The 21,490-nt window shown below is 42.9% G+C and overlaps 1 protein-coding gene across 1 annotated transcript in view; it reads left to right on the top strand.

The window, feature by feature from the left end:
• LOC133403063 (zinc finger protein 469) overlaps nt 1-21,490 on the top strand; it is an 81,066-nt gene that overhangs the window by 16,568 nt on the left and 43,008 nt on the right. Inside the window, exon 2 of the mRNA XM_061677558.1 lies at nt 14,661-14,846. The gene's annotated coding sequence lies outside the window, so the exon portion shown is untranslated. The remainder of the gene's footprint in view (nt 1-14,660; nt 14,847-21,490) is intronic.

Below are 21,490 nucleotides of genomic sequence, written 5' to 3'. Positions count from 1 at the left end.
GTGGCAAACCTACCATGAATGTGGTGTTATAAAACATGTTGTTAACATCATGATCAAATTATGTTAAAAAGTCAAAATGGCTATACAGGGTTTCTACTGGTCAATGACAGTATCTATGATTGTACTATATGTTCCTTCATCTCTCAATAGATTTTACATTCACGTTCATTTCAGTCCATCTGTGCTCACACTCACCCATAACTGAGCATAACAGACATGCAAGCATTTTCTGGGAGCCCCTAAGATAAGACATGACTATTGCATAATGTCAATGGCCAGTGGCACGAGGTCAGGCAGTACTTGTTGCTTTGACTGCTCCCAATTCTACCTCTCATGAAAGGGGCCCACTCTTTTATTGTTTGTTTGTTTTTGTCTGGGGTTTTTTTCATCACTGTGAAAAGGTGCTGATCAGATGTATAACAGTATGAGCCTCCACAGGCATAGCAGAGATTTTGGCTCAACTATACTTTCACCACTAAATCCATAAGACAGGGGAATCCCATGATTTAGCATTTACCTTTGAAATAAATCATAAATTTCCTTTGTAGATGCCCCTTGAAAAACTTTTAACAAAAAACATCAGGAATTTTATAGACGTGAGCAGCTTCAGTAGCTGCAATACTTCAGTCACGGTGATAACTACCAAACACAAACAGCCTTTGCAATATTCTGTAGGCCTACTTGTAGGCGGTCTGAATGAAGGTTAAAGGTGAAAGGTAGAGTAAGCAGTTTTCCAACTGCTAGCAAGATTTGAATGTCGCCTCACGTCATTGATCCCTCCCCCCAACTTAGCGTCTCCGACTAAAGCCACGCCCCTCAATACCGTGAACGTGGACATTACATACTGTATGTTTACGCTTGTTTTTGTCTCGGGATCTGTCCAGTTCCTTCTTTTTAACTTCTTTAACTAACAAGGGGTAAAAAGTTGGACAAATAAAAAAGGCTGCATGAGGTTGCTGGGTGCACACCAAGTGAGGCCAAGTGAGGTGTGCCCTCGTGTGTGTGTGCACGCAAATGATGATGTCTTTGGTCACACCTTCTGTCTCTACAGTCTCTAAAAATGTTCCTGTCGCAGCCGGACAGGTTTTAAAATAATAATTAAAACAGAATTAGAGGCGCGGCATGACTGGTTAGCTCGTCTGTCTCACAGTTCTGAGGACCGCGGTTCAAATCCCGGCCCCACCTGTGTGGAGTTTGCATGTTCTCCCCGTGCTTGCGTGGGTTTTTTCTCCGGGCACTCCGGCTTCCTCCCGCATGCCAAAAAACATGCATGGTAGGTTAATTAAAGTCTCTAAATTGCCCCTAGGTGTGAATGTGTGCGTGAATGGTTGTTTGTTTATATGTGCCCTGCGATTGGCTGTCGACCAGTTCAGGGTGTACCCCGCCTCTTGCCCGATGATAGCTGGGATGGGCTCCGGCACTCCCGCGACCCGTGTGAGGATAAGCGGCTCAGAAAATGGATGGATGGATAAATTAGAGGCATACGATGGGGCCAGAGAGGGATGCTTTTTCAAAAGATAATTTTAATAATATTCTTCTATCTGGTCATACAGACAGTTTTAACATGTATGACAAAAAGTGTATTTTTTTTCTTTTTGGGCGGCAACTGCAAACTCTACCTTAAACATTGAACCAGCTCCACGTAGATCTTAGCATTACTAAAAAAAAAAATTGGGACTCCATCGTTCTCCTGGGGGACTTCAATGCTCACGTGGGCAATGACAGTGATACCTGGAAGGGCGTGATTGGAAGAAAATGACCCCTCCGATCAGAATCTGAGCGGTGTTCTGTCATTGGATTTCTGTGCTTATCACGGATTGACCATAATGAATACCATGTTCAGACATAAGGGTGTACATACATGCACTTGGCACCAGGACACCCCAAGCCACAGTTCGATGATCGATTTTGTGGTCGTGTCATCGGACTTGCGGCCGCGTGTCTTGGACACTCGGGTGAAGAGAGGGGCGGAGCTGTCAACTGATCACCACCTGGTGGTGAGTTGGCTCCGATGGTGGGGGAAGATCCCGGTCCGACTGGCAGGCCCAAACGTATTGTGAGGGTCTGCTGGGAACGTCTGGCAGAATCCCCTGTCAGAAGGAGTTTCAACTCCCACCTCCGGCAGAACTTCATTCACATCCCAGGGGAGCCGGGGGGACATTAAGGCCGAGTGGACCATGATTCGTGCCTCCATTGCTGAGATGGCCGACTGGAGCTGTGGCCGTAAGGCGTCGGTGCCTGTCGTGGCGGTAATGCCAGAACCTGTTGGTGGCCACCAGCAATAAGGGATGCCGTCAAGCTGAAGAAGGAGTCCTATTGAACCTTTTTGGCCTGTGGGACTCCTGAGGCAGCTGATGGGTACCGGCTGGCCAAGCGTAATGCAGCTTTGGTGGTCACTGAAAAAAAACGTGGGCGTAGGAAGGGTTCGGTGAGGCCATGGAGAACGACTTCCGAACGACTTCGAGGAAATTCTGGTCCACCATCCGGCGTCTCGGGAGGGGGAGGCATTGCACCATCAACACTGTGTATAGTGGGGATGGAGCACTGCTGACCTCGACTCGGGACGTTGTGAGTCGGTGGGTAGAGTTCTTCGAAGACCTCCTCAATTCCACCGACATGCCTTCCCATTAGGAAGCAGAATCTCTGGGGTTGAGGTCACAGAGGTGGTTAAAAAGCTCTACGGTGGCAAGGCCCTGGGGGTGAATGAGATTCGCCCAGAGTTCCTAATGGCTCTGGATGTTGTGGGGCTGTCCTGGTTGACACGCCTCTGACTATAGGGGACACTCCTTTTTGACATACAGTTTGGCCGACATTGTGCAACAATTAACATGACTTATAATGCCAAAAATGTGGCATGCTTCACCTAGACAGAGGAGACTGACAATAGTCAGTCTCTCCCGTGATTGTATATTTACCTGGCTTGCATCTGGATGACCTCTGACCACAGGGAATACATCCCCGTGGGAGAGGGAAATGTGCCTGTTAGAGGCCAACTCGTGGGCGGCAGAGCGGTTTTATACACAGACTGGCATTATCTGCAACTTTTGCTTCACTCAGGGCCACTAAATATACCCTCGGAGGCCTTCCCAGGCTCCTCCAGGCTGGGGAGATGCGGCCACTGCTTGGGCCGGAGGCCAATGACATGGCTGCCGACCTCCACGGAAAGTATTTTTAAGGTCAATTACAGGGTATAGTCCTTCTTAAATGGCCGACTGGTGCTGAGGAGGCCTCATATTAAGGGTTTATGTGGCAAAGGACAGGGAGCAGTCTGCCATGGTTCACCCCAGTTCCTATTGTTACCCAGTACCCGCTGAGACAGTGCACTGTACATTTTGATTAAAGGTGTGACGCAAGCTCAATGTAAGTTCTGCAGAAGAAAAGGTATGTATTTGGAATTGCAAAATAAATTGTAAAAATAATAATGAGAATAAAATTGCCGAAAGAGTGAATGTGAGTGTGAATGGTTGTTTGTTTATGTGTGCCCTCCGATTGGCTAGCAACCAGTTCAGGGTGTACCCCACCTCCTGCCTGAAGATAGCTGGGATAGGCTCCAGGTCTCCCGCGACCCTAGTGAGGATAAGCGGCTTAGAAAATGGATGGATGGATAATGATAATAAAAAATCTAACTAAATAAAACAATTGATTAAAGGTCCGAAACCATCTTTTTGTTTTTCATAATCTATGATGTCCTTAATAGGTTTGCAGGATAATTTGGGTAGGAATTGCCCAGAAGACTTTTTTTTCCAAGCAATTCTTGTTGGTATTTTACGCTTGGCAATTTAGATGGCATTAATATTCGATATGTTACAACCCCAATTCCAATTAATTTGGGACGTTGTGTTAAACATAAATAAAAACAGAATACAATGTTTTGCAAATCATGTTCAACCTATATTTAATTGAATACACTACAAAGACAAGGTATTTAATGTTCAAACTGATAAACCTTACTGTTTTTAGCAAGTAATCATTAACTTAGAATTTTATGGCTGCAACACGTTCCAAAAAAAGCTGGGACAGGTCGCAAAAAACACCAAGAAAGTTGAGGAATGCTCATCAAACACCTGTTTGGAACATCCCACAAGTGAACAGGCTAATTGGGAACAGGTGGGTGCCATGATTGGGTAGAAAAGGAGTTTCCCTGGATTGAAACTGAAAACCAACATTGAATGCCCCTGACCTTTGATCCCTCAGGCGGCACTGCATCAAAAACCGACATCGATGTGTAAAGGATATCACCACATGGCCTCAGGAACACTTCAGAAAGCCAATGTCAGTAAATACAGTTTGGCGCTACATCCATAAGTGCAACTTGAAACTCTACTATGCAAAGCAAAAGGCATTTATCAACAAAACCCAGAAATGCCGCCAGCTTCTCTGGGCCTGAGCTCATCTAAGTGGACTAATGCTAAGTGGAAAAGTGTTCTGTGGTCTGACGAGTCCACATTTCAAATTGTTTTTGGAAATTGTGGACGTCGTGTACTCCGAGCCAAAGAGAAAAAGAACCATCCGGACTGTTATGGACGCGAATTTCAAAAGCCAGCATCTGTGATGGTATGGGGCTGTGTTAGTGCCAATGTCATGGGTAATTTACACATCTGTGAAGGGACCATTAGTGCTGAAAGGTACATCCAGGTTTTGGAGAAACATATGCTGCCATCCAAGCAACGTCTTTTTCATGCACGGCCTGCTTATTTCAGCAAGACGATGCCAAACCACGTTCTGCACATGTTACAAAAGCGTGGCTCTGTAGTAAAAGAGTGCGGGTACTAGACTGGGCTGCCTGCCATCCAGACCTGTCTCCCATTGAAAATGCGTGGTGCATTATGAAGTGTAAAATACGACAACGGAGACCCCGGACTTTTGAACAGCTGAAGCTGTACATCAAGCAAGAATGGGAAAGAATTCCACCTACAAAGCTTCAACAATTAGTGTCCTCATTTCCCAAACGTTTATTGAATGTTGTTAAAAGAAAAGGTGACCCTGTCCCTGTTTTGGATCGTGTTGCAGCCATAAAATTCAAAGTTAATGATTATTTGCTAAAAACAATAAAGTTTATCAGTTTGAACATTAAATATCTTGTCTTTGTCATGTATTCAATTAAATATAGGTCGAACATGATTTTCAAATCATTGTATTCTGTTTTCATTAATGTTTATCACAACGTCCCAACTTCATTGGAATTGGGGTTGTAGTTTAAGCTTTTCTCTGATTAGTCCTTGGCGATATCACTGTGTCTTATGGCTCAAGCCATCATGGCAGCATCGGGTTTGATTACTTCGATGTCTTACTATCATTGTGAAGCACAATTCATGAAGCATTCGATGGCTGGGAAACTAATAGGGAATGTGATCTGCAACGGACCTGGCTGAATAATAAAAAAGAGGGAGATATTTTGAGGTTATCCTCATCATCCGCTCCCATTCATGTGAATTGAACCTCCCGCGGCGAACATCAGAGGCAAAAATAAATGCTAGCTTCGCTATTTCATTCACAGTTACATTAAAAAAGACCAATATAGTTAATTATTGTCATAAAACACAACATATGTAGACTTATAGACTGTATTTATAAAGCTGAGACTTCATCGCTTAAACACCGGAAATGCCATGTTGCTGTTCAGCTGAGTTGAGTAGGTGGGTCCCAACTATGAAGTGGGCAGGTACTTAAATCTTCTCTGACGAAGCTACATCACAACGACAGCGATTTCAAATCCACCCGTTTTGCAAGCCTTATGCCGTCACAGACTAATTTGAACCTATGTTCTGCTTAAAACAGTAGAAAAAATGGCTTTTGATGGCATGGGACATTTAAAGGGAGCATGGTAGTGGTAGTGGTGAGCACATTGAATCTCGACTTCAGCCTTCCTGTGTAAACTTCTCCTCGTGCTTGGTTAAGTTGTCCTCAGGTATGCCAGCTTCCACCCACATTCTAAAACCTCTTAACCAAAGTCAGCTCACCCCTGAACTTAATGTGTATAGACGGTATAGAAAATGGATGGATGGAGAATTAATTAGCTCTCTCAACATCAACACATTAACTATTAGTTCTACAAATTTTTAAATCGCAGGTGGCACATTAAGTGAGTGGTTAGCACATCTGCTTCACATTTATGAGGCTGAAGGTTTGAATCCAGCCTCAGACTGTGTGGAGTTTGCATGTTCTCCTTGTGTGTACATGGATTTTCTCCGGGTACTCCGGCTTCCCGCCACATTCCAAAAACAGGCCTTTAGGGTCAGTGAAGACTAAATTGACCAAATGTGTGAATGTGAGTTTAAATAGTTGTTTGTGTATATGTACCCTGATTTTGACTGCCAACCAGCCCAGGATGTACCTCACCTCTCGCCTAAAGTCACCTGGCACAGGTTTTAACTCACGCAGGACCCGAGTGAAGATAAACGATGGGATAGAAAATGGATGGATGAATGTTTGTTAAATCACACACGCTAATGTATCCTTTTGGAGAAAGTATGGGTCTTTGTATTTCCTTGATGGTACCCAATATGAATAGATTGCCTCTCAATGTAGGCCCCGTAAAAAGGCAAGTGATTCAAAACCCGGTCTTGCAACAAACAACTTTGTTACGCAACTGTGAGGAAAATAGCAATTACAAATGAACTTACCTGCTAGAATGATACCTGTGGATTTTTCTGGGGAATCCCGGTCATTATCAAGCAGACAAATAGGGAACATAGTGTAGCAGACACATTTTGTCACCCCTTAAATGGATTATCATAATTATGCAGATACTCGCCTGTTACAACAAACACCACTCTGCATACACAATGGCCACACACACAGACTGGCATGGGTGCTCCATACAAAACATACAGCGAGATCATTTTGGTGCTTTTCATAATTCATTCCAACATGAATCCAGCTCAAATACAGGCCTGTCAAACTGTTTCTACCCCACAGAGAGGGAGGTAGATGGTACAGTAGACACCATTCACCTCTGTGTATTTGGTGGGGGGCAGAAGGAAGGTTGGATTTGGTGGCTTTGGTCTTGCTGAAGAGGGAAGTGTTGATGGGACAAAGGGGGTGGGGGGTCAGCAGGCTTGAAAGGCCTATTTGTGCAGATGAGGGTTGTGTTTGCTTTGCTGTGGTTCCACTGCAGTTCAATGGACGCTCTATCCATGCGTAGCTATTCCTTAACACTTCATTAACACTTTACTAAAACAGGATTGTTACAAAAGAAGATGAAATGTGGGGCGGTGTAGTATTTTCGTTCTACTCTTTCTTTATCACTCTGTTCCACACATGAACAACAAATGCTGGATTAAAAACTAGTGAGTCGATGGGTGGAATTTTTTTAGCATTTACTTTACTGCAAATTTTACGATCATGTGTAATTTAAATTAATACTGTAAACAGTGGAATCTCGATAGAATGGACTAATTGGGGGGGATGGTATAGCAAATGGAATTACATTGAAGCACCTTTATATTGGAGGCCACGTGCACAAAATTATTGTCTTGTATTGTCTTGTATTTTAATATATATATATATATATATATATATATATATATATATATATATATATATATATATATAAAACTTTATTTGTCCTAAGGGGATATTCAGTCAACTGATTGAGGCGGACACTCCCACTGACGTGTTTAAGGTGTTAGTTCAGCCTTGACGGTGGTCCGCGCTCTAATGAGTGCCATTCTAGTGTCTAAGGTGGATTGTGCAATTGCATGTGAGTGTGTAAGGTATAGCTCAGAAGTGTGCTGTCACTGAACAAAACCGGTCAGACAGGTTGATTTTCACAATGGTTGGTTCATTTCTTCAAATGCTTGAACATTCATTCATTCATTCATTCATTCATCTTCCGTTCCGCTTATCCTCACAAGGGTCGCAGGCGTGCTGGAGCCTATCCCAGCAATCTTCGGGCGAGAGGCGGGGTACACCCTGCACTGGTCCCCAGCCAATCGCAGGGCACATAGAAACAAACAACCATTCGCACTCACATTCACACCTATGGGCGATTTAGCGTCTTCAATTAACCTACCCTGCATGTTTTTGGGATGTGGGAGGAAACCGGCGTACCTGGAGAAAACCCACGCAGACATGGGGAGAACATGTAAACTCCACACAGGTAGGGCCGGGATTTGAACCCCGGTCCTCAGAACTGTGAGGCTGATGTGCTAACCAGTCCCCACCGTGCCGCCTGCCTGAATGTGTAAATGATAAAAGGTATTTATAATTCTATTTGAGCAAAACATTAAAACCTTGTAACAGTTTACTATTGATGTTTCAGTTTATCTCCACTTACATTGTGATATTTTCAAAAATTTGTTTGAAGAAGTCCAGTATTTATATAATACTGCAACACACAATGTGTTTCCAATTTCAACACTGAATGTAACTTTACCATTAACATACAATATATCCTTCCTTCATAGAAACGCTAGCCGTTTTACCGATTGAAGTTGGCTCGACCAATATTGGTATGGATACTGACCTTGCTGTGAATTATGGATTATTGAACACACCATTTAATGCTCACTAGTTGTAGATTTTTTGCATCCTTCTTCTTCTTTACGATTTCAACTAATTTTGCTTTTCACAAATAGATTTGTAGTAAAACAGAAATCGCAAGTGTGTAAAATAGCATGAGAACTACCCCACATGCTTTACTGCCTGCTTAAGATGTTAAAGATCATTGCCCGTGGATTAAGTGGCCTTCATACATTCACAAGACAGTTCCAAGAAGTAGTACTTTTACCTTGCACTGTTACAAGTGAAATGGCTTGTTACTGGAGTGATTACCTTAGAGGTACTTGGGTACCTTTGCCTTTTGACTTTGACAAGAAATACCTTTACCTTCTGGCCATGTAAGAGGTAAAAAAGGTTACCTTGGAGTTCATTCATTATTCCAATGTTAGTGTAGATTGTACCCCAATTTGGCACTGTATATCAATGGTTGATTTACCAAACCTTAATCCCACCTTGTTTGTTACATTTGATAGTTTTTGACAGCAACCATTTTTAGAATGACAAGTGCAGTATTCCAGTGAAAGAGACAGGGGTACCTTGGATATTCGGTCATTCTAATTTTTGCAACAAATCCGGCCAGTCTTAGTCTTCAAAGACCACAAAAAGCTTGGTATGAACCTTTTGTTGTTCTCCCACCAAAACCTTCAATCCTCACTACCTCCTCACCTAAAACCGCTAGACTCCGTCTTCCTGGGAACATCATCACTCCTGGTCCACATGGATGGGCGAGTACACATCGCCAGGCTGCTAAGTCTACACTGTCTGGGGTGCCCCGTGTTTGCCCAAGGAGGCAAGCATATGTTCGTGGCTGCTGGGCTCAGAAACACACACCAGTGTGTGATTGGCCCATCACTGGTCAATTTGAGTGTGAAATTCCTAGAACTAAAGAGCAGGCAACTCTACTGGACAAAAGTTTGAGTTGATGTAAAGGGATTGCAAAAACAACAGCTCTGCCTAATCACAAACACACACACAATGACACCCAATATACTTTGTTTTCAGTCTAATACATCTGTCATATATCTGAGATCATTCATGTGTAGCAGCCAATGAGTAGCAGTGTGCAGGCACTGTATGTAGCTGCTCTCACTAGTCCTAATTGGGAGTTAAAGATACTTTGGTGTTTTCAGCATTTTTTTGGTGCTTTGGGTGTGTCAGCAATCTGACCTGGAATGAACCCTGGTACAGCTACACTTCCGACACAGCAAACTCTACTTGAAGGTATTATTTACAATGAGTTTTAGGGGGAAAACATAACTGTACTCTACACAAATAACAATGCCAACATGTTATATGCATGTTCTAATTGGCGGCATGGTGGTCGACTGGTTAGTACGTCTGCCTCACAGTTCTGAGGACCGGGGTTCAATCCCCGGCCCCGCCTGTGTGGAGTTTGCATGTTTCCCCCGTGCCTGTGTGGATTTTCTCCGGGCACTCCGGTTTCCTCCCACATCCCAAAAACATGCATGGTAGGTTAATTGAAGTCTCTAAATTGCCCCTAGGTGTGAATGTGAGTGCGGATGGTTGTTTGTTTATGTGTGCCCTGCGATTGGCTGGCAACCAGTTCAGGGTGTACCTCGCCTCCTACCCGAAGATAGCTGGGCTAGGCTCCAGCACTCCTGCGACCCTTGTGATGATAAGCGGCTCAGAAAATGGATGGATGGATGTTCTTATTGCTGCATATGAATCAGGCACTTGTATTGATCTTTTCTTGAAAGAAAAAGATGCACTGTGAGGTCTTGCTAACGACTTGGCTCAGGTCACCACACATGAATAAGTGTCAGTGCACCAACTATAGTGGCACAGAGCCAAAGCAAGTGATCATAAATCCAAAATAAAGTTTGAACCTTTTTTTTTCCATCCATCCATCCATTTTCCCAGCCGCTTCTCCTCACTAGGGTCGCGGGCATGCTGGAGCCTATACCAGCCATCAACAGGCAGGAGGCGGGGTACACCCTGAACTGGTTGCTAGACAATCACAAGGCACATTTAAACAAACAACCATTCGTACTCACATTCACACCTACGGGCACTTTAGAGTCTTCAATCAACCTACCACGCATGTTTTGGGGATGTGGGAGGAAACACGCAGACACGGGGAGAACATGCATCCACACATCCACACAGGCAGGGCCGGGGATTGAACCCCGCTCCTCAGAACTGTGAGGCAGACGCTCTAACGTTACCGTAAAATAACAGTTACCGAGAACCTACGTTTATCGTAGGGGATACGTTCCAGACCCACCTGCAGTAGGTGAACATTTGGGATTAGAGACCATATAATATTACTTTTTTATATTGTACCATCCCCACATGTTTTGAACAGATTGAAACTTAGTAAACTACACTTTTTAAAGTATTGCTTCGTGTCTTTTTTCAGTCTCTCGCTGTCAAGGGATGGGAGATTATTGTGTATAATTAAAAAAATAATGAGTTGACGCGTGCTTGCTTCAAACTGTCACTCCCAGTTGTAATTTACCGTAAAATTGACACATAAAACAAAAGATAATTAAATATTGTATGTTTAAACACCAAATTGTTCAACCAAACCATATACAACGTAAATCGAACTCAATCAGGGCAGCACAGTGCAAAAGTGGTCAGCAAGTCTTGCTCACAGACAAAAGGTTACGGGTTTGTGTTGTTTGCATGTTCTCGCCACTCTTGTGTGGGTTTTCCCTGGGTAGGCCTACTGTACGTAAAGCTTAAAGGTGTGACACCATTCATATTGCATGGCTCCTGGGGCCACGTGCCCCGTGGCCGCCCTTAGTGGCCGCCCCGCTTTCCCCCCCTGTTGGATGCCCTATCAACCCTGCCAAACCAACAAAAAAAACAAAAAAAGCCGGCCTCCGTCTCCGGCTGGGACGGAGGCTGGCTACTGCTGCACTCCCTGCTGACTGGTGGGGCCTCTCACTGTCCTGTTTTGGAGTGGGTGGTAGTGGTGATGAGGCACGCAGGGTGATGGGTGGAGGTGATGGTTGGCCGTGCGGGTGCAGCGGCGGGTCCTAGTGTTCTTCTCCTTGGTTTGGTTGGCGGACCACCCTGGGTGCCTTGGTGCGGGTCCCTCTGGATGTGTGGGCTGGGGTCCTCCATCCCCATCGTGCCTGCACAGCAACTCCAGGACACTTCTGACTTTTATTTTGCATGCGTGATGGTGTCAGTTTACTTGCGTGTGTCCATAAGCACACACTCAGGGGACTGAGATGCTTGGTGTGGGGCCTCCCCCTAATTGCGACACACAACTTTACAAACTTCCTGATCGTCCTCTCACTTGCACTCAGTTTCTACAGGTGTTTGGATTGATATGACATAGCCACTCCCACCATCCCTCCCACCAATTGCACTGCTGCGTTCACTACCCCTGTCCTGTTTTCTTCCCGTCCTGTCCCGTCCTGTCTTATCCTGTTCCTCCCTCACAGGGTGCAGCACTACTCTCCCGTATAAAACTTGACTCCAATGTTAACATTGCAGTAAACGCATATTTTTATTTTTATTTAATACATATATTATTTTTTTTTAAAGAAAAGGAAAGAAAGACTCTAAATTGTCCATAGGTGTGCATAGTAGGTAAGTGTGAATGCTTGTTTGTTTATATATTTATATGTCCTGCAATTGACTAGCGACGACTCTAGGGTGTATCCTGCCTCTCACCCAAAGTCATTGGGGATTGGCTCCAACTCACCCATGACCCTAATGGGACAAGCGCTGTCGAAAATGAATGAAGGATATATTTATTCTTTATTTTACACTTGCTATGTTTGGACTGAATTCAGTTTACTTTTTACAGGAATTTTTTTTCTTTTAAGTAGTGGTAGAATAACACAAATAATAAGAGCTGTCATCGTGAATACATGTTGCAGTCGTACAGTACAGTATGTGTTCTGCTCTAAACCAACTACCTAAAATAAATTATGACTTGCTCTTTAAAAAGAAACTCTGCCACTCCCCCAATATAACTGAGTTACAGTAATCTTAGCTTTGAAAACAAAAGCACAAAGATTCATTATCCCCAAAACAGAACAGTCTCACCAAGATGTTGCGTAAAAGGTTTGCTGCCAAACCTCTCCATCTGTATAAACGTACCGTATTGTGTGCTGTACTTAACAGCTCATCCCAGCTCCTAGTGGCTGAATGGGATATTACACCCTTTCAATAAAGTCCACCTGAACCCTAAATCCCACTTTTAGATCTTGTAAAATAATGTGTAACTGACAGCCTGTCATTACTACTCTATTTTGCCTCATTTAATGGTCACATTGCTATTTTTACCTATTTACTATCATTACAGTAATGATGATTTGTGTTTTCATGGCTGACTGTAAACAAACAATCATTTCAGATCTTGGATTTGTGGTTTATCCATGACTAAATCTACAGATTAAAGTCATATAACGCCACTCAAGACTCCTGATAGGACTTTTTTCCCCCTTTTTTTTTAATTGTGAAAGGGAACTAAAATTGGTTTGTCAGCCCTTTTCTGTCATCCATACTGTGCACGTTTATGCAAGTGTGTCAAACCCCAACCCCAGAACGGGCATTTCACAACCTACAATGAAGTCAGCCCGTAACCTTAAGTACCGCTTTGTGGAACTGTGTAAATTTGACACCATTATGCCACAGAGAGGGTCTGTGTAGGTGTTAATGCTAGAGTGGGAGAACGCCAGTGATCTGTAATCCTTTCTTGCCTCATCCACTGCTGCAAAATGTTTACTTTGGTTAACCTAAGTCGTCTCTAGGGGATTTTGAATTGTTAAAATGGTTTTACTGCACCTTTAAAGTATTGTTAATATCATTCCGAACTGTCAAAAAAGTATCATCTTGTTATTTTTAAGTAATGCAGGTGGAACTCTCCAGAAAAAGTACAAGTACTTCAAGCAGTGACGCTGGCAGTGTATTGGATATATAACGATACACTGTGGTCGTGTTGCTTTCAAATTGTCTGTAAGATCAAGGCCTGTCCAGGCTATGTTGTTCACGGGAGCATGACCTAACTGCAAATGAGGTACCACAGTTTCTTTGAGCAATCTCTACTTAAGGCAAACGTTTTGTGTTTTAGGTCCAGAGCCTGCTGTGCATTTCTTGTACTAGCATCATTATGTTTTTTTTACTCTTTTAGAAGCCAACGTCCTCTCATCTTTAACCCAACTTTTTGGGCACCATAGCCTGGATTAAACCCTCATACTTGGGAGAGAATGGTTTGTGTGCGACATAGCTGGGGGCATGGTGCAGTACTTGCCTCAGTTGAGTGGGCCCAACCCCTCATAATTATAGACAGTAAAGAGAAATGATGTCTTTCAGGGAGAGAGCGTTCTCTTGGGTTTAAGCAAATGTGCAGCGGGGACGAAATGGAGGAGCAGTGTCTCAGTCTGAAGCTGGACAAACCAAAAATGTCATCCTCAATTTACACATGGATGACCGATAACAGTTAACGTGAGAGTAAATGACGGGTTTATTGACACTAGCGCACAGAAACAGACATAGTCCTCATTTAGTGTGATCTTCCTCAAAATCTTAATTGGAGAAGTCTAAACATTTCCCTGGTCCATAATGTATCTATGCTGGCTACAACTGTCAAACCGATCCACCATTTTGCTCCATGTGTCCCAGTGAGAGTGTCTGTGCTTTTCTTTCCGTCTGCCCGTCTGTCTGTGTCATTCGGCCGCCCTCCACCTCCTACGCTTAAGTGAATCCCCACTGCCTCGCAATCTTCCCTTGATCCAAATTTAATTCTGCTCCTGTTTTTCTTCTCCGTACTCATTTAATAGCCCAACCGCACGGACACATGCACGCCATCCATGCTTATTTTCGAGCTCTTCGCCGACGAGGCCACAACACCTCTGATGCAGTGTACTCATGTAAACCTTCAATACAAATAACAGTTTGTGGAATCTTGTAGTATGCCATCTTTCTGTCTTTCCATCTTGCTCCTCATCTTTCTGTCCCCTCTCTTGTGTGCACGGCACAGTACTGGCTGGTGTCAGGCTGAGAGGTTTTCTTTGGCAGTCTGCTCCCCCCTTGGCTGGGACAGGCCGCTTGCTACTGGCTGCGAGTTGAGAGGGGAAGCGAGGTGGTAGCAGGGAGGGAGAGAGGGGAGGGAGACTGGAGGAGTGGAGGCGTGGTCTCCAGCTGGTAATGAAGTCTTCTCTTTTCATCCTCAGAAAGCAGAGTGTTAGTGGACGGGCCTGGGATCTGCGCAGCTCCTCTGCTTTCGGCCGAGTGACACTCTGCTCAGCGCCGCCTGCGCGTCTCAGCGCCCGTCTCCGCAGTTGCGAGATAAGCAGAGGCAGAGACTCTGCCAGTCATGTGGCTTTTCCTCGTACTCACTCCACATCAGAACTCTTGAGGTAAGCATTCCGACTGCTCCTGCTCTCACTGCACTCCTATACTGTCTGTCTGTGTTGATTGTTGTGGTGGGGGGTTGGAGCGTCATGTGGGCTGTCCGCTCCAGGGCCCTCCCACTTTTCTATGGGCATGCATGTGCCTGTGTTTATGATTCCACTATGTATGATAGAGCTGTGTTGATGTATCATACACTATGCATTTACCCACACACACCTTTTACCTGACAGTAGGCCCGCTCATTTATATGCTAATGACTCACATCATTGATGCAAGGAAGTGCACCATGTAGAATTGTGGAACAAGTTTGAGGACCGATTGATACTCACCAGACATGATTGCTTTATATTCACGATTGTATATATATGCAAATTTTTGGGGGGGAGTTTGACAGCATTTGTCAGATCCATACAGTGATCAAACAGTGCTGTGTCACTGCTTGTGTGTTTACATTCGTGCACTAGTGGTTTATCTTAAGGCAGATATATGCAACTGGCTTTTGAAGCTCATCTCTATAAATCAAATATACAGTACACAGTCTGTACTCTTCTGTAGCCTTGTGCACCCGGCTTTGATGTGATTTCCGTGGATGTGTCCTTCTCCCCACGGGCCAATTCAGATCCTGTCTACAACAAACCCAATTTCATCCACATTCTGCTGGAAATCCATCCATCTGTATGCCTTCGCTTCTCTCCCTGTTCGTTTTGGACTGTGTGCGCTTACACTGCAATTGCTCTTCAGTGAGGTCTTGACGTTCCTATCAACACCACCTCTATTCTCATTGACAGTATTCCAGTTTTACCCTCCATGCGCACTGGTCTGAAACAACTTATAGGGAACAAGTCTTTCCGATACCTCTCCTGGAAAAAAATTACTTAAGTGACTTTCCATTAGTTTCTGCTGGGCCATGAGAATTATGGTTTCCCAAATGAATAGTGTACAGGAGCCCAGCTTAATTGAAAAAACACAAGCACGGTCTGCCATGGTGGAGACGGTCCTTGTGTCACTGCTGAACTGTGTGAATGTACTTTCCAGAACTGGCTAGGAGGAGTGAAGGATAGAGGAAAGTGCAGAGCATGAGATAAACGCAAAGCAGAAGAGAAGTCAAGTCTAAGTTAAAAGGTTTATGAATTGATTTTGCTATACTTCAATTAGTTTGTTGATATTTAATCCTCTGCTCTGACAGTGTGTCTAAAAGTTAGACTAAATGGCAGAAAGGGATCATCATGAAACAGTTTCCTGATCATTAAGCCTCAAAGAACAACAACATTACCCAAAGTAAAACCTGTTTGATTGCAGTCCAGTAAACAGCATCTTCTCTCTCATGATCCTCCCAACAGGCAGTCATCATATTTACCCATCCTTGGAGCAGTAAGAGGTTATTTAAACTGGACCACCAAGGAGTCTGTAGAAGAATCCTTTAGGTGTTGCAGTATCGTATAAACAAGACTAGACGTTTTCAATTCATCATCAGTCAAAATATGCATCATTATCACAGGTTTCTGTTTCTCTGCTCGACCGCTGCAGTCTCTGCTGTTTCTGTCACAGCCTCATATGGTGATGCTTGAGACCCTGTCACTGGTTTAAAATGGCACATTTGTCAAACACATGTTTGCCAGCATCGTCTGTTGCCAGGGCTTTCTGGGCTGCAGGGGAAAACATCTCTTGTTGACTTCACTGCTGGGTGGCTCAGTTGTTTGTCAGTGCACCATGACGCCTGACCCTGCTACCACCTCAAGCTGTCTCACTGCCTGTTAATGTAACCTTAGACTCACCTACAACCCCACCACCTCCCTTCTTCCACCACTGCCAGTCTGCCAGATATTTTGAGATCAAACCTTGTGATGCTGAGAATTGGGAAAAGCCTATCGTCTTTAATCTATAGGAACATCCACAGGGGTTCTAGGATGGGAAGGCCAGTGGATCAAATTATTCACTGAAACATAAGAGTGGAGACTGCAGTCAAAAACACAGACAACCCCAAGATGCCCCTCTGTTTATTATTAATCCACCTTTGCATTTTCATTTTGTCCATACCAAAGTATATCAAAGATATTACTCTAGCTCTAGCTCTTTTTTTGTGTATGGGTCATTGGCTAGTTTAGTTTATTATCATCTCAGCGGCTACAGGCTAGACCGGTAGTTTAGGTTACATAACAGCATGGAGGGTATTCCTCCCTTAATTCCCATATGGAGTAGTCAGGGTCAAGGCTTCTAACTTCTCTGACCCAATACTTACAGACAGTAGATTCAATAAATGTGACCTCAGCCAAAGTTAATGCACCTATTCTGATAGTTTTCACAGTAACAATCAATAGGATTACTGTCGTTTGATGCAGAGAAATACTGTATTCGAGAGTATCAACATAAAAATGATCATCTATGTCATGACTTATGACCACATTTTGCTTCTTTGACAATTTTGATTAGTCAGTCACGTGACAACACACTAGTAGTACTATAGTCTTACAAATGATTTGCTGCTTTTAGCTCATTGTTAGATGACTGAACTAAAAAAAAAATTGCACTGGTTTGGTGACAATAGTAGACTTTCTTCAAATTTCTATAACCAAAGCTGCCATCAAAAAACGTCATCCACCTTAAGAAACAGAGCACATTCATGAAATGTGAAAAGATGGCAACTTATTCTGGGTCCAGAGAAAACCTTTATAAATCCCATGAAATTGTTTAATCCTTAAAGTGTATGGTCATGTAAATTGCTGCTAAATTTAAAAACATAATTAAAGCTCTCCCCTCTTAAAAGTTTATGAGTCTGGCTTTTCTTGTGAGGTGTTCAGGTCATGACCTCAATATGTCATCCCATATATTATTTTTTTTCATACTTCATCTGATTCTCGGATAGAGCTGACATACTGTTTATCTAAAATAATATTCCCTTAAGCCTTTGTAAAATTGTACATTCCATGACCTTTATTACAGTTGGCATCTACTTCCATATCAGACAGATAGGAGGGGAACCATGATTGAGTTTGTTCTGATTCAAATCCAATTGCGAGTGTAGATAAGCAAAGTAAAATAATCTGTTTTCATAACAAAAGCATTGGTCATCCTTTTCACTATTCTAATATTTTACCTTGGTCAGTCTTTGACCTGTTTGTGTGTGTGTGTATATATATATATATATATATATATATATGTATATATATATATATATATATATATATGTATATATATATATATATATATATGTATATATATATATATATAGGTAGTCACTGATGTCAGTGACGGTGTGAATGTGAGTGTGAATGGTTGTCTGTGTCTATATGTGCCCTGTGACTGACTGGCGACCAGTTCAGGGTGTAGTCCGCCTTTCGCCCGAAGTCAGCTGGGATAGGCTCCAGCGTCCCGCGACCCTAACCAGGATAAGCGATGTTGAAAATGGATATATATATGTACACATTTTTTTTTTTTTAATCCTACAAAAATGGGTTGTCACTTCTACTGATTACAGTAAAGATAAAATACTATACAACTGTGTCTTTAGTAAAATGATTCAAAGAAGTAATCAGTAAAACTCCACAAACTCTATATTATACCTTTCCGGTTGCTGGTGGCTCCCTGGTTTGTCCTCACCTGGAATTGGGCCCAAATACTATTGGAAGTTGATATTTTGAAAGCCGAGCACTGTTAGCCGAGTACTGATGTAAAACACATGATTTAGAGATGAGGAGAATCTATCATATTCCATCATTTCAATCCCTTACCCAACCTCATCCTACTCCTCCTCTTCCTCCCTATCTGTGTCCACACTTTCAAACACATTCATCATATTTTCCATCCTTCCAAATATGACTCACACACCTTCAATGTAAATGGCCTCCTGAGACCTCCACACACATTCCGTCACTGGAGCAAATGGATGCGTAGGTGTACAAGTATATGCTTGTATCTATTTGTTGACTACTTTGCCTCCTTGACGATAAATTCAAATCGGTGTGTCACAGTATGCGATAATCTGGCTGTCTGTAACAACCATCATGTGTTCATTAGATGCTTTATTCAAGGCAGAAAATTGGCCTGAATATTTGCCTTGCTCCTGTGCTCCTGCTGCTGCTTGACTGCAGACCCAGCAGCTCTGATTGATTCTGACAGTGACAACAAGAACAGGCTGCTTGCAAAGACTTAAGGAGGACCTCCCCCTGTAACCACACTGAAAACTCAGACCAAAGCCAAATAAAACAATGGAACGCTTTACCCCCCCTCAAACGTCCTTTGAAATGTTCGAGCCTTGTGATACAGTGTTAGTGAAGCATTACCAGCACACACACAGTCCCTTTTTTTACGTTTATTTAGCATTAAATTGTATCACTGGACTCGTGGACTAGACTAAATGGATTTGCCAAGCTACTGAAGCAGCCTCTGTGTATGCATTGAGTTGATCGGGCCTTTGGAGAGAGAGGGGCAAGGGGAGTCACCAGTAAATTATAAATCAGACTTCGCCAGGCTGCTGGAGCTAAAAGAGTTTAAGGGCTGCGTTCCCTTTGTCAAGACTTCCGCATTCCTACTCTTCCCCTCTCGCTCCTGCTGTTTCACTCCAGATGTGGCATTGTTAGGACACACATTTGTTTTGGGCCCGTGGACCTGTGCGAAGTCTGACGTCATGCTCTATTTAAAGGTATAGCCTTAAGAATTGGCTGGAAAGGAGTGTGCCATGGTCTCATTTCAAAGCTTGGGATGAGGGCTCCCGATGACTGTCACACACGCGGCAGCAAGCTGGGTCATGGATAAATAATGACATTCATTGAAAGGGTTGAAAGATATGTCCGGGTTTTGTGCAGTCACCCTGCTTTTCATGAGAATCAGAACATTAGGCAAGGCAAGGCAACTTTATACAGTGCATTTCATACACAAGGTAAGTCAGTGTGCTTTATATGATTAAAAACATTTTTAAAAACACAGTGCGAAAGACATTTAAAAGCAAAGTACATAAATAAAAGACAAATTACTAAAATAATGGACAGCACAGTGCAAGAAAAAGATTCTAAAAACATGGTTTTAAAATGCTTTAAAGGAGCTCAATTGTAAGCATGAGAAAAAAAGAATCATTTTAATCTGGATTTGAAAATGTTCGGACATGGGGCTGACTTCACTTCTGTTAGATGCTTATTCCATTTGTGTGCACCATAACAGCTAAATGCTGCTTCACCATGTTTGCTTTGGACTCTGTGCTCCACTATCTGACCTGAGTCTGCAGATCTCAGTGTCCTACTGGGTCTATATTCTATCAGCATTTCTTTATTGTATTCAGGACCTAAACTGTTCAGTGATTTATCGAGCAGTAGCAGAACTTTATTCTATAACTGACTGGGAGCCAGTGTCAACACTTTAAAATTGCCATAATATTCTCTGTTAACTTTGTACTGGTCAGAATCTGAGCTGCAGTGTAGCTCACACTAAAAATCCAAATATATTGCAAATGTATGTTGTTGAATTTTTATATAGCTACCTGTATAAGTGAATGGGCATACCTTTTGCATTAAAAAAAAGATTGCCTTATTAGACTTTGAAATGATAGGTTCTTAAAGCCAAGTTGATACATGCCTGTGGATACATAGTACCGCTTTGTAAGCCTTTATCTTTTGGCAGTAGGTGTATCAGGTATTCAGTTATAAATCAAACAAAATTAACACCTAATTGGCGGGTAGGGGTCTCTCTGCAATGACTGCGCTTATTGTGAAACTGTCAGTATAGTGGATAGTCAGTAGCAGAAGACTGTCAGGGTCCACTGTCAGATTCCCCATGGGAGCTCTGCCTTCAACTCTGTTTGAACCTCAAACACATACATATTTGTCAGGTCTTCTCTAGCATCTTTGGTTTAAATAGCTCAAAGCTCAAACCCTGTTGAATATTTCCGGTTCAAATGGGCATGTTTACTCGAGCTTCATCACTCACTCTTCCCTCGTCTTACTCAAGAAATTCATATTGGCTTCTTGGCCCTTTTGTGAGCTAACAGTTGGAATGTCAGCACTAGCCGATGACAACCATATTTCCGTTAGTCCTATGCACATTCATGTGCTGAGAAAGGGAAAGCGCTCTTGTGGATAATGCACTTCTCAGACTGTCTGTGTATATTTTGTATGACCTCCTCACATATACTCACACTCAGTGAGTATGATAGCCTGACAATGCATACCATTACAAACACCTTTTCAAAAGAACTTGTTGCCACATTTCCAACATTTTTTTTTTTTAAGTTGTCTGTATAAACTCTGTCTTGATTGTTTGTAAAGTGCTGCTTGCCTCACCTGTTCAGCATAACAGAGAGTTGTTCATTTGTAATCTCAGGTGTGGTGCTTTGAGTCCAACACAGATTACTACACATAAAGGAAATGCAGTTGTTTTGGACACAAAAATGTGTGGTCTCTCTGACTCTACTGCGATATGTCAAGCTCATGTCCGTATTGACACACAGAAATGCAAACAGCTCTGGATCATTTAGATACATTTTTGCATACAAATTCTTAAAAAAACAAATCAAGAAAATGGTGTGACATGTTCATCCTTTGTCACACTCTGAGATGCACATGCGCACACACAATCCATCTGGCTGTTGTCCTGAGTCTCACACAAAGTGAAAGTACGAGAGTTTAGCCCAGAGGTAAAGGGTCAAGCACATCTAGGTGAT

The sequence above is a fragment of the Phycodurus eques genome, chromosome 5, assembly GCF_024500275.1.
Source record: "Phycodurus eques isolate BA_2022a chromosome 5, UOR_Pequ_1.1, whole genome shotgun sequence".
NCBI classification, from domain to species: domain Eukaryota; kingdom Metazoa; phylum Chordata; class Actinopteri; order Syngnathiformes; family Syngnathidae; genus Phycodurus; species Phycodurus eques.
The sequence above is the reverse complement of the archived record's forward strand: the minus strand, read 5'-3'. Positions and strand labels throughout refer to the sequence as shown.